At 35.0% G+C, this 19118-nt stretch overlaps 1 long non-coding RNA gene across 1 annotated transcript; it reads right to left on the bottom strand.

Annotated features, from left to right (window-relative positions):
• Positions 1–6494: 6494 nt before the first annotated feature.
• LOC129378112 (uncharacterized) lies at positions 6495–7254 on the bottom strand. The gene is made up of 3 exons (XR_008608026.1): positions 7132–7254; positions 6745–6826; positions 6495–6507 (listed from the first exon to the last, which is right to left on the bottom strand). It is a non-coding gene; the product is annotated as an uncharacterized LOC129378112 (long non-coding RNA).
• Positions 7255–19118: the final 11864 nt, after the last annotated feature.

Below are 19118 nucleotides of genomic sequence, written 5' to 3'. Positions count from 1 at the left end.
CAAAAATACCGCTGCCAAAAATATTGATGGTGAAGATCAAATATTCTGCCAGTCCGAACACACCAGCCTGCAGAACTGAGGCAGAACTGAGTCAGAACCAGCATAGATAGTTCAGCTTTTCTCATCTGGACTTTAAAATCAGTAATCAGAGACTTCCTGCTTCGGCTACAGGAATGGAAAGACAGCATTGATCACAGATCACATGACAGAGACTTCCTTCAGAAGTAGTTAGGAGATCGAGTGCCATCTGGTAGTAAAACAGCATATTACACATTGAAGTATCAATGGAAGAGTTGAAAATTATTCCACTATGAGCCCAGTGGCATTATTAGTAAAAAATGTGAGACCATCAGTTGTATGTGCATTATAGGATGAGAACTTTGCACCCACTGATCTAGTTGGGAGTTCCTCATTTTGTAACAAGTGGCGCATGTAAGTTTTTTAATCCTGATTTTAAATACAATAAAATCCAACAGAGAAGCCCAGTGATTTGATTTAACTAATCATTATGTCAAATCACAATGATTAAACATAATGATTTAATGTTTAACGTTGATGTTTAAACATTATAATTTTAAACATAATGTTTATGTTTAAGACATAAACATTATTGTATACATTGTTCATACAAGATAATGTATGAACAATGTGTTCTTTATACATTTCATGGTTATTGCTGCTGAATTAGTTTTACATTTTGCAGACTGATGTTTGGTCCAGTAGGGAATGTGTGGTGATTAAAATGATCATCACACAAACAGCTTCAGAATCCATTTTCACATTTACAGTTTCCACTGTTAAAAGAATCAGTGTGAAACAATAACATTATTTTTATTTATGTAATACTGGCAACATGTGCATGGTACAACCTGTCTCTGACTGATAAGCCCCTGGAAGTAGGCATCAGCCAGCATAGGTATGTGCAGATTAAATAATTCTACCATACGGGAGATTAAATAAATCAGGAAAATGAAGAATATACAGGATAGGACAAAAAGTCCCCAAACAGACTGGACAAGATAAAGATCTTGATTCAGAGCTGGAGCTTGTTACAACACTCTTCCTGGAATGTTCCTTGGATTTATCAGTAGCCAGATGTCATGTTTGTGGCTTGATAGTGGTGGATATGAGCTGAATGATTGAAACAACATGATTCAACATGTTCAACATAACGAGTATAGTGGATAAAGCTGGGATATTCTGGACATTGTGGCTGAACTTGGTTTCACAAAAACACTAGCACAAAATTTACCATGATTTATCCTGTGCGGCATGCTAAAGACCAGGCTAACAGCCAGGCTTAGTTAATCCTAATGCTTTGTCTGTTCAGCCAAAGTCAATCAGGAACCAACATGGTTGACGTCACAGAGCTTTGTATTATGTCTCTGGAGTTACCAGAGGATGCATCGCTGGAAAATGTCTTCAATCATCTGCAGTCCTTATATTATCAGAGAATCAGTATGTAATGTTTCAGAGAGTTTTCAGTTGACTCATGCCCTATGTGTTACCCTGATACACTTCATCACTTAAAGTGAAATCTCTCATTGTGGGGCAGTCATTGTAGTCCAAAGAATGTCAGAAGAAAAGCTCACTATGGTGTGACTTTTTCCTACACAGTTTCTGAACGTCCTGTCATCATTTGAAGATGCTCCTGGTAGAAACTCTGTTGTAACTCCAAATGTTGAAACGCAAAGTTTTAGACTCCTCTTATTATGCCTCACATAGTAAATTCAATAATTCTTCAACAATGATAATTTTGGTTACTTAGTTTTTCTCAATAAATTACAAATGCAACATGAATTTTCATTGGTATATTACCATTATAAATGGTAATATATTAATGATTTCTGGTTAGCATATATTCCATATACACATATGTACTTGCACACATGCATGCAGTACACATGCATATACATGTATGTTCTTACACACATATAATCACACACTACTCACCCTTTTATCTTATGAAAATTAACTTTCATTTCATCACATTCTTCTGATTATTCTTAACACACAAACTATCATAAAAAGCTAAGAAAAAAGTGCTTAGTATTGTAGATCAAAGAAACATCAAGTTTCTTCAATTTAGTCGGTGGAAAAGAGGGAACAGGTGATTTTGGGAGAAAATGGAATTTGAGATTTTGTAGCAAAAGCAGAAATGTAAAAAACATATTTCGCAATTTGATAGGTCACAGTCTGAATAGTAAAAAGGAAAGAGGTTGAGCTGGCAAATGGTTTAGGTGACGTCCTGCAGTCAAAAGGTGATTTTGGAAGACACAGTAATGGCAGTGATATGAGGGGGATAACCAACTAAGAGTTTAACGTGAGAGAAAATCTGAAAACAACGAATGGAGCAAAGTCACACAAATTGCTGTGGAGTGTTGCCTGAATCCTTGATGACAAGGCAAGTAAATTATCCCAATATAATTTGAGGACAAAACAGAAACATTAGTAAACAACGAGGAAGGCATGTAATGTATTTAATGAAGACCCTTTTGCTCGCTGCACTGGCTGAAGCACACAGGAACAGAGCGTGAGAGTGAAAAACAGGAACTCTGCCTACATGTGGGTACAAGTTCATTGTTTGAGATTTCAAGATTTTATGAAAACTGTGAAGATAAGACATACTTTTACATGGTCCTGTTTGTAAAAATAAAAACAGCACATTCTTCTGTCCACAAGTGCAGTTGAAACACATGCACTTTTTATTTTGAGGCTGGAGTTTTCAGCAGATAAAACAGAAAAGCAAGAGAAATTTTCCACTCTTTGACAATGTTGGAATAATATGTCAAAACCACTGTGTCGAAATGTCTGACTTAAATTTCAGACAGATGGTAAATGAAAGAAGAAAACAAGTATCAGTACCCACCAGCTGGACCCGAACAGTTTAGATAGTTCTGAATACCTCACAATAGACAATCTTCACTATTGAGATTTTACTTGTAGCATTTTTGGTTGATTCTATAAAGTTGCTTAAATATACGGATGTTTATTTGATCACGTCTGATTGAATTTTTTTGTAAATTTTTTTCTCCCAAAAAGCTTTATGTAAAGAGTCTAGTCTTGGAATCTTGGAGTAAAATTTCCCTGATTCCTCAACCCTTGTGCAAAGTGTCAAACTGCATAAAATATATAATGAGAAAATAATTCACAAAACATGTTAAGTCAGTTCTTGAAAAATATTATCTTCTCATGTAACAATTTATTAAAATTTTTAAATTAAATTCTGGTTTTCCAACATATAGAGTGTAATTAGTTACATTTCAGGTTTATTTAACCAGCAACCAGTTTGTTTACATGCTGCTCCACTCCACAAGAAATGTATTTTTGGCTATTGTAATCACGTTTTAAGATGCTGTCATGAATGTGTGTTTAAAATGGACATGTTATTATTTTATCAATGGCTTGAATGATTAATAAGTGGAGATTATTTTGCTGTATTTGCAGTTTTGTGTGTTTGGTTTGCATTGTCTTAATGACTCCCTGCTATTCATTATTCATACATTCTCACCTTAACACCTCACAGAATGGAAAGGTATGACCAAACTGAAAGACATGCAGTGATTTTACACCAAACATCTGATGAGGTAAGAAAATAAATATGAGAAGCAAAAGAATAATTTTTATTAAAAAAAAAAACACTCACTGGTCGACTGAACATTTCTGAAAATATCTGATGCAAAGAAGTGATGCAAAGTAGAAAAAATGTGGAAATGTCACAAGCAAAAACTGGAAATTAATGTCATCATATTGATTCCCACACGGGTTGTGACATGAGTAGAAATTCAACTACAACAAAAGTATAAGGATAACAAACATTTGCTTTGTCCACACGATTAGATTTTATCAATACTATTGCAACTTCTGCAGATAATGATTGCTAAAATTGATTTCTAGATGGACGAACAGACAAAACAGACAGACATTGTTTTGCCCACTTATTGTTGCCTTTTGGGAAGTTGGTGGTGCAATTAGATTTCTACACCCCTTTGTGACAATATGGTCAAATACCAAGACTCATTTTGCCACAGCCCATGTCAGCACAAACATAGAAGTTGCACCATTACATGACAATCTCTCTTCCTGTTGTTTCTGCAGCAATTTTACTCCTTTCAACAACACTTTTCAACTTGAAAACGCAGTGGCGAGCTGCCATGGACTCTTTTCATAAAAGCCCCTGCGTTCTCCAAGATATAAGGAAGTAATGGTCAATTAAAAGTCTAGGCTTTTGAGGAAACTAATTTGAAAACAACTAAAGTTGTCAGCGGAAAGCTTCTCTGTGATATACCAAGTTCTAAACCCAAAATGCACGTAGAAAAACAAAAACAAAACAATAACCAGGAATCTGATACAATAAAACACTGTCAATAATAAAAAAGCTCAAAGATAACAACAACAACAATAATAATAATAATATCAATTTAATTAAAATGTGTTAAACTTTGAAGGAACACTTTCCTGCTTCATTAATAATGCACTGAAAACTAAAATATAAAACAATGTCTTCAAACAAAAACAATAACAGAATGACCGTGGTACTGTGGTAATACTGCAGTTGTTTACCATATAGATTATCTGAAAGGTAGTTTAAATGTAACGCTTTTTGGTGTTTGTTGATAATGTCCATTTAAAAAGAAAAATAGTTTCTCATTATTAATGTCTGTGATGAACAAATGTAGCATTTCTGCTTTTACCTTTACATTGACTAAAAGTCAGTTAACCAAAGTTTATATTTCAAATGTAATATTTGAACTATAATTTGTCTTTGGTCACAACATGGTTGTGACTGTAATCGGTGTAGAGATAGACACAAACTTTCTTATTTCCACATTCTGCATTGCTTCACCAAAAACATCAGATATTGTATGTCTTCAGAAGTAACAAACGTTCGATTCATGGAAAAATCTCTGACGCCTTTTGATTGAGTAAGGTTGGTTCTATCGAAACTTCCTCTTTGTTCACATGCAAGTGTTTGGCTGCTAGTGTATATAAACACCTTTACAGCCTTCAGTTTCTCAGCCATGGAGAAGTTTCTACTGTTGGGCCTGTTGTTTCTGCAGGTTTTTCTGCTCTCTACAGCATTCCCATCTTCGGAGAAACCTGCTGTCCTTCAAGATGATCAACAGCTGACTGATCTGGTAAGATGACAGGAAGTCTCACTGAAATGCTTAAGACATAAAGTGCTGTGAATTTTATTTACATTTCTGATATAACATAACTAAATGGTAGATTTCTTTTCCATTTGGTCACAGAAGGAAGAAGGCAAAGGGGTGGAGAGGATGGCATTTCCAAGAGCCATAGGCTGTGGGTGGAAGATTGGGTCCTGTAATTCTTTCAAAGTGGTAAGCTTTTCTTTCATCAAGAACAAAACAACAAAACCTAAAAAGGCTCAATTAAAGTAACTCCTAAATTCTCAATGTACTCATCAATGTGAGGCAGAACCTTTGTTGATGATCCTGTGTTGATCTAACTATCTTTCTTTTGTTATTTAGAAACCAAAAAGGAAATTCTGATCTTGACGAAAGCATGATGGATGATAGAAACAACTTGCCAACACATAAAAATCCAAAAATATTTGTCCTTATTAACTTTCTTATTTGCAATACCTCAAGTAAATCTTTGCTTTGCATCCTAATGAAATGCTTCAAGGAAATACGTCTGTTATTTTTTCATGCTTATTATATTAAAAACACATTTTAAATGATTGTTGGGTGATTATTTTTAAGGGTGCTTATCACATTTAGGAGGTTTTGGCGCAAATACCCATCTCAAGGCAGTGAGTACACATAATCAGGCATTCATCAACTTCCTCCTAAATGCAATAGTCTTAAAATCCAATAAACCAAAGTGCATTAATTTGGATTAAAGGGAACAACAGTAACAATATTTAATTTATTCCATTTTGAAAATTGATTACATTCCTCTTATCAGCTTTAGTATACTAGATTTTATTCAGTGACTACTGTCACTTTGCTGATTTTTATCTGTGAAAAGTGCTGTACAGATAATATTTTTATCAAAATTGCAAACTTAAAAGGAAGCTGGAAATTCTCTGAACTGGAAAACAAAATAAAACAGCACAGCACAGAGTAGGAAACTTGGAAACGCCTTTATGATTACAGATGGAAAAAAATCCAGACACCACAGTTTTAATAGGAGAGATGCTGTACTGTTTACTGTGACAGACAATTAGTCATGCCTTTAAAACAATAGATTACTAAAGGTAGTTAGAAAATACATCAGAATGACAGATAAAGAGATAAACTAATAAAGTAAAAATAGTTAGACTTTAGTGTATCCCACCTGGTTGGGTACAATAAAGTCGATGGGTCCCCACTTGGGTTTCTCCTGGTCACGGAAACAAAACAGAGACTTGATAAGCAAGAAAAAAAACACATTTGAAAGTTTCCACCATGTATAAATCCATGGATAAACATTGTCTATAAATGTCAGGATTAAGAATATTTACTCTTTCATCCAAGTTGGGTTTTTTGTGGTTCTTCCACCCTTTTAGGGAAAGAAAAAAAAGAACCTGAATTATGTTGTTATGTTTGCAGAAACATGAATGCTGTCAGCAGACATATAAAATGTGAATTATTTTTTTTATTGTTCAGTGAAGCCGGAATATCTGATTTCTTGTAAATATACAATCTGAGACAGAAAACCACATACTTCTTATAAATTTATTTTAATCAGGATTGTTAATGTAAAAGAAAGATGTCAGTTTGTGAATGCACTTCTTACCAGAGCAATCATGAAAATCACTGCACTGGGGGCCATAAAATCTGGGTATAGGTCTGTTCATTCCCTGAACGTTGTTCAATCTCTGTAGTAAAATCAAAATAGTCAAGACAGTCCTGTGGAGTTTATTTTGCACAGAGTTGAGCATCTGCTAATATTTATCCCCAAAAAAAAAGACTTGTTCTCAAAAAACACTGGATGACTGCCTTTAACTCAACTTTACTCTTTAAGCTCATAAAGCTGATTAATATCCTTTGAGTTTTCCTTTAGTTCAAGAGTAATTTCTAAACATTATTTTTAATGATTTGTCCAAAAAACATTGATAAACTTCTCAAACTTTAGTTCTCTACAACATTAACACGACTGCAGCTGCTTCTCCAGGCTTTTTACCTCCGGAAAAGGCCGATAACCTCATCCATCATTGTTCAGCACAGCGGCTGCATCTGCAGAGCTGAAGGCAGCGGTGAGCAGGAAGACCTGCACACCAAACAGGAGGAGCAGCACAGATCTGTCCATGATGAACTGCTGAGTCTGACGGAGCTGAGGAACGATTGAGTTTTTATACAGGTACTGATAGCTATTTCCATACTTACATAAGGAAGTTACATAACAAATCTACACAAACGGTCACGTGTAATTCTTCTCAAACGGGGGAAAAAATAGAACCCTGCTGTCGCAGAAAGACTCATCAACCTTCCAACATTGTTTGCACACAGAATAATTTCTTCTGGTCGTTCTCTGAGGAAAACTTGACAGAATACAGAAAAAATAATCCAGATGCACCAAAAGATGTTAAGAGAACATAATCAGAAATTTCTTTAAAAAAAAAAAATTATGAATCTTCCCAAACACAGAGGAACAAGCTTACAACTAAGGCCTTAATGCATTAAGTGTGTAAAAAAACAGAAGAGAAGAAGGACTAAAAACTTCCAGGAAGGGGATTTGTCCACAAATATAATCTAATGTCCCTTTTCCACTGGCTCTACTTTAGCAGCCCCATGTTTCACGTCAGAAACATAGTCCTGAAACGATTTGTCAGAATTGACAAATCGTTTAATTCCCTTTATGCTCTGTCCTTTAAGAAAGACAGAGCGTAAAGTTTAAAGTGGTTCTGTATTAAGAGGAGGTGTGTGACCTGACGTTAAGATGCGGTGCTAATTTGAGTTGACTGGATGTGCCTGGATTTCTCTGTTGGGATCTGTTGTCTTTCTCAAGATTTAAAAAATTCAGGATTAAAAATCTTACATACGCCACCGATCTTATCCCATAATGCACATATAACTGATGCTGTCAAAATGTCTGCTGATAATCCCACTGCACTCATAGTGGAATAATTTAAGATCTTCCACCTAAATTTGAAGGATGTGTGATATTTTTTTTTAACACCAGATGGCAGTAGATCTCCTAATTACTTTTGAACAAAGGTAATTAATATAAATGAAACCAAATGATTGAAATGCTCCTGTTGGTTCGATGGTCCAACAGTGACACATGGTGTTCATTTGTGGTTTTATTTTGAAGAGTTGTGTTTTTTTGTGGCATGGTGCACTTTCTGTTTTTACCAAGCACATTGACAAGCAAGAGTTACTAAAAGTACCAGAAGAAAATCTTGAAAATAGCCCATTTGGAAAGCAGAATAAGGTATAAATTTGCACAGTTGTGTTTTGTGATAACGGTAATTTGTTTATTTGAAAAGAGACTTAATCTCGTTAGTTTATTTGTTTAAAAAGGAAAACTGCATATCCTGAAAGGTTAGACACTACGTTTTCTTTTTGTGATAACTGATTGGTATAATTTTATTTGTTTGGTTTTATATTGTTTTTAAAGGCTCTCAATGAAAATGAGAGCCTTTATATTTTACCGTGACTAAACTTTGTTTAGTTTTTGTTGGATTAGACATGTCCAAGCACAGACGAGATTAAACTTCACCTGACTGGAGCTCCCTGAATTTGGCTGTATTATTCCAAGTGGTTGCTACAAAGAAAGTTTTAATAAGGAATGATTGTTGGTTTAATTTGGTCCAAAAAGCAAAGATTTTCCATTAATTATGACATGGCATTACTGATAAAAAAAAATATGTCTATATCATTATTAAAATCACTTGTTTTTACTCAGTTACATTTTTTACTTTTATGGAAGTTAAATTACATCTTTAGTCACATCTTTACATCAGTTTTGTTATTACCTCCATCTCAATCTTTAACTGGAAATGTAAGCAACTCATCAGCACAGCCTGTTCTTAAATGTTGAACACCTGCATGTTCTTTACAAATCTCTGCATGTCTCTGCACAAAAGAGAGTTTGTGTATCACTGACTACAAATCAACCATCATTAACTTTTACATGCTGAGATACAGATATGGTTTAAACAAGAACAAAATTCTTGGAAATCTATTTTTCTTGGAAATCTTTTTGTCACTCAGTCTCAACCCTCAAGGCAAACCATCGAGCTCCTGCTTCAACTTGTGATGTCAGGAAAGCTAGAGAACACAAGCTGCTCTTTGTCAGCTCTAAATGTTATGGTGAAATAATTGTGACTTCACTTTCTCCAATAATGTATCCTGGATCTGTCATATTAATCAAACTCCACATCTGAAAACTGGAACCACTTTAGGCCTTGACTTTTGGTAACTGGTTTGCTCTGTTAATCCTGGTAGAAAAGGATAAAACTTTCAAATATGGAAGCTGCATAAAAACAGTAAAACTATTGAAGGGGACCCATTATGCTTCCTTGAAACAATTTAGGATAGATTTATTGGTTATTCATAACTCATATTTTTGAGAGGAGGAAGCTGGCAACATGACAAATTTAGCAGACCAACACAGAGCTTTCCTAGCATGTACCTCACGAGGGCGCTGTACTACACAACCACTGAAACTGTAATGCGTCTTTATCTTCTCCAAATTTGTAATTACTGTCAATCCACACCCTCTGCCACTGGTAATACTTCTCCCTATTGCCGTTAGACTCAAATTCCCAGAACTAAGCGTCTGTCTGATTCACCAAACACGAATCTGAGATCAAAGCAATATTTACTTTCATGCCTTCAGGCATCACTTTAGGCCCTGATAGAAAGTAAACATCAACTGTTTACTTTCTATCTTAGAGAATTGAAAAAGTAAAATAATAAAATGTGCATCTCAAATACGTTCTTCAGTCCTATTTTGTATGCACTGAATGTTTCAGAAATAAATAAAAAAATGTGTATTTTGGAATTTCTTCTGAATTCACTGAAGCTTTGTTTTCATTGACTGTGTGTGTGTATACTGTATCAACATGAGGAAGATATGTAATCCCAGTCTGAGGCTGCAGCAGAATATCTAACACAATTTAATCTGATATGAAAATATATAACTTTGAATTTTAGTGACTACAACTTAAAATTCTAGCTTTTACATCAAGGTTTAAGAATTAAAAATCCCGCCAGATTTCAGCTTCAGGTGAAAAACTCCATTTTCTTTTCAAACAAAACCTTCTTGCACATGTCTCTGTTAGCAAGTCTGTTACATAGTGATTTACTTGGAGTTAGACTTAGCTGTCTTTCTGGAATGGAAAACTACCATTTAAGTTCAACATACTCAGAGTTTCACAGAACCCGCTTTCTGGAATGCCCTCCTGCACAAATGTTTTTTTGCTTATTTGTCGCAAGTACACATTATTGCTATAAAATTAAATCACTTGCCCATTCAAGCAGATTAAAAACATAAATGCCAAAACCTGACATGTTAAAATTTCCTCGTGTTACAAGTTTAATCCATGGCTAATACCAAATTCAACCTAAAAAAAAAAAGAGTTGCATTATAAATTGAAACATTAATTCAAACTTCATCTGCTCACTGCTGTATGAACCTCAATTGCAGCCTATCAGAATTGTTCCACGGCTCATCAATGCCAATCATCAAGCAAGTCTCCATTTATAAGGCCCTCCATCAATGGCTTTACAAGTTGGTGACAATAATACTCAATAATGCTCATCATTGAACAAAATTCTCCAAAAGATGTTTGACTAAAAATTGCCATTAAATAAATAATTTCTGTGGGATTTATAGATAAAACTGAGATATGAACTAAATTTTCCTGTTTTCTTTCTTTCTTTTTTGTTTTCGCTGTGGTGATCTGACATGGTACCTTGGCAAACTCTTCTACAATTGCAACTTTGCTTCAACATGTCTGAGTAAACAAAAAAAAAGAAAACAAAATACCTGGCCTTGAGTAATATTACCAAGAATCACAAATTCGTGGAAACACATCCTGTCACTTTATCTCTGTCAAAATGTCAATTAAAATCATTCCTTCACTGCCCTCATTCCTTCTTTCTTTTTTATGGCTTGTTCTTTCCCATCTATCTTGCCTGTTTATATCTGTTTCTGCGGGTGTAAGACCAACAATTTTTATTTGTTGGTCTGATGCAATATTCAGATCTTGAATGTCATGTTTTTATCAGTTGCAGGAATGAAATCATCAATAACAGAAATAAACGCTTTGAAACATTAGTCTGTGTGGAATGAATCTATATAATGTGTTTGATTTGTAAACTGAGATACTGAAATACATAAATTCTTCATTAATTTTCAATTTATTGAATATAACTGTAGATCTAGCTGGATCTGTAAAGCGTCTCTCAGAAAATTAGCAGTCATTAAATGTTTTCTTAAATTTGATCATCTAGAGTCTGACCTGAATACCCTCCTTAAGCAGGTCTTGCCTTTAATGCCCTGAACTCGGCGGCTACTTTGGCTTCACATCACAGAAGAACATTTAATCTCTACCTTTCAAGTTCCTGTTTTCTAACTCTTTCTTCAAGCTCTAAATAATATTGATGCTGCAACATTAATAGTTATTTCTGCTGTTAAAGCAGACTCAGTTCCTACCGCTAACATTTCTTCAAGGCCATCTTCTACAATCAACACTGTTCCATATTAGCTCTTTTTTCTTTTTACATGATTTCCATCCAAAAGTAGTAATGATTACAGCTCTATTTATAAACTTCTGAATGATCCATTGAGTGGCATTGACACAAAATCAGAAAGTGAGGGAAGGAAACACAATTTCATCATAAACAACTTATTGTTTTGGCGTCCCTTCCTGAAATGGGCGGAGCTATGGAGCTGTCAGTGAGGATAAAAAGCCTTGAATGTTCCTCAGCTTCATCAGACTCTTTACTTCACCATGAATAAATCTGTGCTGCTCCTGTTCAGTCTGCAGGTATTCCTGCTCATCACTGCCTCCAGCTCTGCAGATGCAGCCGCTGTGGTGACCAGGGACGAACAAAAGCGGGAGATTTTGGACGTGGTAAGAACATTGGAGCAGCTGCAGCAGTAATGTGTTAATGTTGGAGATTGTCTGTGTCATAAGTTGAAGCTCAGTAAGAGTAAAACACTGTTTGGTTGGGGGGAAAAAAGTTTTTTGTTTTTTATTCTTTCTGATGAGGCCATCTTTTTTCTTTTTTTCTCCTTTGGCAAAGGGAACAAGCGAGGATGTGAGAAGCCAAAGAGCCAAACGTCAAGCACCTTGGTGCGCAAAATTTATGGGAGGATGTTCGGTATGTGGTTTGGAGAGAGCAGGAGAATAATCCATGTCAATTTATTCTCTAGGCTGTGATTTTATTAATTAAGATAGTTTCTCACCATCTTACTTCTTTCTTTTGCAGTCGATCGAGACGCTGACAAAAACGGTAAAATGATATGGAATCATTCAAAAGAAAGGATAAAAGTTTCTGAAATCAATGTTTGTGCTGCAAACAAATAAAGGATGAAAGGAGCAAGCAAATTGCAGTTTAGGTCTCTGCAGGAACATTTCATGTTATTGTAGAGAGAAGAAAACTAAATCAGTTTCCTCTCTTTGCTTCTGTTGAAATTACAGAATCCACCACCCAAATATTCATGACCTGTGACAAAATAAGGTAAATCTTTTTAGATTTTGACATTATGTTCCTACAGCCAGATCTTTGTCTTTATCTTACTGAGAAACTCTCTTTTTTGTTTCAGTGAACAAAAGAAAGGGGAGGATGTTCGGTATGTGACTATTTGACCCAAAGGACAGAAGATGACAATCCGCAGCGATGAAGTCCAATTTAAAACTTCCTCTCATCAGCAAATGATCTGTGTTTTAATTTGATATAAGCAAAAAATCATCATAAATAAAGGATTTAAACATTTAAGAACAAGTTTCCAATCATTTTCTCGTTTACTGAATATGATTGTAAATGTTTCCTTGTGTGATCCTTTTTATTATGGACTCTTCTTCTGTGAGTTTAGAAATTTAACACATCAAATTAGAAAGTAAAAACTACACCATAGATTGTTCATGGGTTCCAATCTGTCTCCTCTGTCTAACTTTAATTATTTGTTTTGTTGATGTTTTGTCTCTACATCTCCAAATTGGTTTTAGGTTCCCATCTTTGAATCATGGCAACCATCGCATTGGTGTGTGTGGGGAAAAAAACTTACTAAGTTACAAAATATGATATAAATTCTGGTTTCAATAAAAAATGATCTTTTTATTTTACTGCATTCCGTCAATGAAAGACTTTTAAATTTGAAAACTACATCAAAAAGACAGATAATCCAAAGCGCTGTCATATGTAAGGAGGGATTTATCATGCATCTGCTTCTTCTGCCAACAATGACACTGCAGTTTTTATGCAAAACCATAAAACCTCTACAAGGGAAAAAAGGCATACGAAAATAAAAGGATGAAAAATATCACCTCAAACTAAATACACCAGTTTATTGGGAAACATTCTTTTCAGTCATGTGAAACACTGTAACATAACCACTATGTTTTGTTTTTCTCAGCAAATATAATAAATGTTAAAAAGGCCAAGCTGTCTAGTGGAACAGTTGTGGATTTCATTATAAATAAAAACATAAGAAAAAATGTCGAAGTTCCACTTATAAAAAAAAACTGATGTTGGGTAAATCATGTTTGGGGCCAGGTGTGTGGGAATTAGAGATAAAAAGGGGGCGTGTGCGCCGGAAGGCGCGGCGCAATTTGTAAGAAAGACGCTCGTGTCGAACTGTGCAGCGGGAGTTTTGGCCTTATCCTTAGTGTCTGTTTAATCCAAAGAAAAGTAACAAAAAGATAAAACATCGATTAAGGTTCGATTAAGGTTCGTCCCAGCGCCACAGATCGGGCCCGGAAGCCTGGACCGGAGGGTGCACCGAGGGAACGCCGCCCGGTGCAGAAGGACGACGACAGTCCATGGAGGAAACCACCGGGGGGAAAAGGGACGCTCCCGGTGAGATCTGGACTTTATTTTTCTTTTGGGGGGTTTTTGGGGTGGTACCACTCTTCTTTTTTCTCATCTTTTTGGGGTTCATTTTTGACGTTTTGGATTTTTCTTCGGGAAGAAGACGGGGATTAATACGGAGCGACGCTTTCAGGTCGTGGTTAGATTTGGATGTATGGGACTCCTTTATGGACAAAATATAAAAAAGGAACAGGACTTTTGGGATTTTCTATTTTTTAAGTGTGGTTTGTGAATCGGCTTGACAAGACAAATCAGACTCTTGATATTTTGGGTGGGTTTTGATGTTGATTTAGGTTGATTAACTATTCAAATTTTGGGTTTCTGAATAAATTATTTCTGGTGCAAACCTATTAATTTCATACTGAGTGGGTGAACCTTTGTTTTTTATCAAACTGATTCTGGTAACACTTTTAACCTTTACCTGGAACAAGATCCCCCTTGTGTGTTTCTTTGTGAGTTCTGCTTTAATCAAACCGGAATATTACAACACTGCCCTCTTGTGGCCAAATACTTCATCAAAAAAAAAGAAGCAATTTTAAGTTTCTCTGTCTCTCTTCTCTTCACAGTATCCACATGGATAACAAGGAGAGTTTAAAGCCTTAAATGTTATTTGGGTGATCTGTGCTGCTCTTCCTGTTCAGTTTGCAGTTTCTTCCTGTTCATCACTCATATTTAATTACACACAACTGGTTTATGGAAGATTCATTTATCGGCTTCTGTATTCTGGTTAATATCAATAAACATTTTGTCTCTGTTGCTCTGTCAGTCAATTCAACATCTAAATAAACGTCTTCTATTTACTTTTATACATCCTCCTATGGCTATCTTAAGACTTAAGTGAATAATTTGATCTTCATCAGTTTATCTGATTAAGGTATCATTTGAACTTACAGTTCAGGTCATCCTATGAACTGAACTGCCTAATTGTCGTTCTTTCAGGTAATTTTTTCGTTTTATTTTATTTTGAAAAGCCAAATGTTTAAGACCTTTTTTTATTTATTTTTTTTTATCTTTATGACTTCTGACAAACTTACAGCTGTAGATGCTTGGATTGCAGCCATCTTGACCCATTTATTAAACAAAATTTACTAAACAATTGCATGTTATCACAGTGTTTATATATATTAATCTCCTGTTTAAATGATTATTAGAACCTGCATAATGAACTGATAAAGAGGATCAGCTGTTTATTTTTATTGTTTTTCAGTTTGGAAACAGAAAGACTGCAGACCAGAGCAACACTGCCTCCTGGTGCCCAAAAAGAGGAACAGATTGGACAGTGTCAAAAACTGAAAGCAACCACAAAAAGAGAAAAAATAAATCCTTTGTTATATAAAATCTTTATACACTTTTATAAAATATTGCCTTTTTACAAATTGAGAACTTGGTTGCACCTCCGTTGCATGAATGAGAGCAAAAAGTAAAGTTGACAAACATGTCACATCTCTGCCCAAATTATCATTAACAAAGGAAACTTAACAAAAAACATTTATCTTCGTTCTTCCTTCATGAGAAATTTATTTTCAAATCATTCCCAAAGTCTCCCATGAACTTTGCTTCATAAACATCTCAAAATTTCCTGTCAACATTTTTATCCAACAGTTTGTCAGAAAAACATTTGTCCTTTCTATGAGTTTTCCATTAATTTTCTCAGATTCAGCAGCAGTTGCATAGTCTTCTTCTTTTCAGTGATCTTTTATGACTTCTCCTGGGTCAGCAGGAGAATGGCACTTCAAACATATCTCTCTAATAAATATACTTGATATATAACTTTAAGCTTTTTTGTTGAATTACTGAGACATAAATTATTTATCTGCATCGGTATAAATGAGCAGCGTGTGTGCAAATCACAACATTCCTGTATAATTCAGCAGTTTATTTTTGTTGCTTTGGACAGGAAATCACTAAGGAGGGACGGCAAAGGAAGGAGGTGAAGATAAACATACTTAAAGTAAATGTTAGGGTTATGTAGGGTACATCAAAATAAATTCTAGAAATTTCTTCATGAGCACACACCCAGTTTAATAGTTTCCTGGTTTACTTAAAATGCAAATGAAATCTGTTGCAGGAGAGGATATTAAGACATACATGTCTTATAGCTGATTCAGTCTCCTCAGATCATCCATTATGGACAAACGTTTGCTGCTGGCTCTGTTGTGCCTGCAGGTTTTCCTGCTCATCACAGCTACAGAGACGCAGATGGAGGCAGAGACTCCGCAGGACCCTCCAGTAATAAGTCGTACTTAAACACTTTTTAAAATAATGTTTTCTTTTCAATTTATGCAAATCTGAAAAATGTTGATTCTGCATTTTTACAGGTGGCCAAAAAAGCTGGAGCTCCCGGAGGAACCCCGTGTTTGCGGATTGGCCGTAAATGTCCACGCAAACGTGTGGTGAGACCAAACTCAATCTTTTATGGTTTTGCGTTGTGTTTGAGAAACTGTGGTACAAAAATGTATTTGTGTATTTTATCTAATAATGTTTTTTTGTGTGTGCAATCAGTCAACTTCTAAAGTTCTGTGAACTTCTTTATTCATTTGTGTTACAGAAGGGGCAAGAACCAACACGCAAACCTCCTTCATACAAGTAATCAGTTTTTTGGACACCAGCATCTAATGTTTTTAACTTAATTTGAACTGAACATGGAAAGACTCTAAATGTAAAATATGTTTTAAAATGAGCCATACATTTTTTCTGTTTTTTGTTGCAGCACTGGTGCCTTCAGTTCTATTATGACAACTTAAAGCCAAGTGGACACCGGACGAATCAGTGGTGTGAGTAAGCCAAATAAAAAATAAAAAAACATGATGATGACAAATAAACCTGGATGATGGATTTGCAGATTGATACTAGAAATATTCTATTTCCTCTTTCTTAGTCACAATCTCCCCCACTGTCTGCTTGCCATATGGAAAGAAAAGGGAGAGCTATAAGGAGCTGGCAGACGGAGACGATTTCTCAGCTTTTCTGCTAATTTTAAAAGAATTATTTTTGCACATGTCGCAAGATTATTTTCTGTATAATCTATCAGATGTATTATCTGCATTTAAAACATGTATTTTAAACAGCATTTTGTTACAAAGAATCACAGCGTTGCTCCTGTGTTGCATGCTGTGTTGCATGCTGTGCAGAGGAAGTCATAAATAAATACCTCAAAGCTTCCTGTTAAGATTTCTGCTTCTTGAATAAGTTGTTTTGTCAAAGCTTTTGTGCATGTCAAATAAAGCTTATATTTCAACTAATTTGTGTCAATATACACACATTTTATTAATTTGATCAGTTAATCAGTAACTGAGTCGACTTTTAACAAAATAGTATTTTACTCTTACTTGAGTCATTTCTTCGATGTTTACGTTTTACAAGAGTAAAACCTTTGGGTACTTTGTCCACCTCTGGATGTTCTGAGCCATCACCTGCTTAAACTTTTTCAGGGCCAGGACAATTTAACTAATTTAACAAACAGTCACCACCTGGCTTGAAATTGCCCCCACGATAACGCATATTAATATATAATGCAAACTGAAATGAAAATATTAGTCTCTTGACTCACGTATTGTTTTCTTTGTTCATCCTAATGACAACAGTGGTGCTATTTGGTGTATAACAAAGCTAGACCTACTTGGGCATTTTGAGCTATTTACAGATTCTGAAAGTGTCTAAGCTTTCCAATGATGCTCACATGGAAATAAAAGAGTTGTTCTTTACTATGTGCTTTAATAACATTTAAGACTATTTGTGATTTAGAAGCACAATTAAAGAATAGAACTGAGTTGCTTTAACAGAAACAAACCATTAAATAAAATTAACTAACTTATTTATTTCATTTTATTTATTTTTTATTAAATAAAGATCACATTGGCTATTAACCTGAAAGCAGAGCATCATTCAAAAGTCGTAAAAACACAAATAGTTCTAATAGGAGGGATTCCTATCACTAACCCTAAAGAGGAACCAATGACTAATGAACAACATTAGCAGCTATAACTGATATTCCTCTGATCATATTGTAGTCATAGTGTATTCTATCCACTGGTATTTGCAGCTTTTCTTTTCTTTTTATCCAGTTTTCCATTTTAAACACAATCTTGTGGTAAGCCAGCTGCAGCACTTTGCAGTACATGCAGTACCTCGCCGATCACTGGGGGGCGCTCGCGTTCCACAGTTTGTGAAAGTGATGTTGACAGATCTATGTTCAGATATATAAGAGGAAAACAGTATTTTATTCCACATCTGGTCAACATTTTTCCACTTTATATTGAAAACTGGAAGAAATTAAATATGTGCCACATACAAAGTTGTTTTGAACTGTAACCTAGAACATGTGGATAAATAATAGTTTGAATTCCTTTTTTCATTGAAGCTATTTTTATTCAGTGAAAAACAAAGTTGTGCTTCACTGTTACCAGACTGAATGACAGATGGACCTTCATGGAGCTAAGTGGGGCTCATAAAGTTTATTAAAAAGAAAAGAAAATGTTCAAACAGAAAAAAAAATTAAACTAAAAGTAAACCTGAAAAGTACGTTTTAATCTCTTTTTCAGTTTCAGATGATTGTTTCAGTTTCAAAAATTATTCTTCGGCTTCAATTTTTTATTTTTTTTTTAGTGTCAAACAAAAAGTTTTTGACCAAACTTTTTGGCCCCAATTTATCCTCATGGTCTCAATTTTGATTCAAAAGATAATCTGAATCAATACAAAATCCAGTTTTATATTTAAGCCTGGGCTTTGTAAAAAAAAAAAAAAAAAAAAAAACCATTGCCACATAAACTTATTATCTGGTTGTTACCTGGTCTAATTGCCCTCATCATTTTTGATAACTGTCATATTGATAACCGGCAAATTAGTCTTTCACATCTGTGGAGAAGTTTTGTCCCAGTCTTCTTTGTCGAACTGAACCACAGTACCATCCTATCTGAGGTCACACTGAAGTACCTCAGTCAGATTTAAGTCTGGACTTTGACTAGGCCCGTTTAAAGCTATCCTTTCTTTAACATCCTAATAGGTTTTTGGTTGTGTGTTTTGGATGTCTGTTCTGCTGCACAATCCTTTGTGAGCTCATTTTGTGAGCTTGAGAACCAGAGCAGCCCCAGGCCATCACACTACTGTCACTGTGTTCAACAATCT

The sequence above is a fragment of the Poeciliopsis prolifica genome, unplaced genomic scaffold, assembly GCF_027474105.1.
Source record: "Poeciliopsis prolifica strain line A6 unplaced genomic scaffold, Auburn_PproV2 SCAFFOLD050, whole genome shotgun sequence".
NCBI lineage: Eukaryota > Metazoa > Chordata > Actinopteri > Cyprinodontiformes > Poeciliidae > Poeciliopsis > Poeciliopsis prolifica.
Note: the sequence above shows the minus strand (reverse complement) of the source record. Positions and strands in the feature narration are given on the sequence as shown.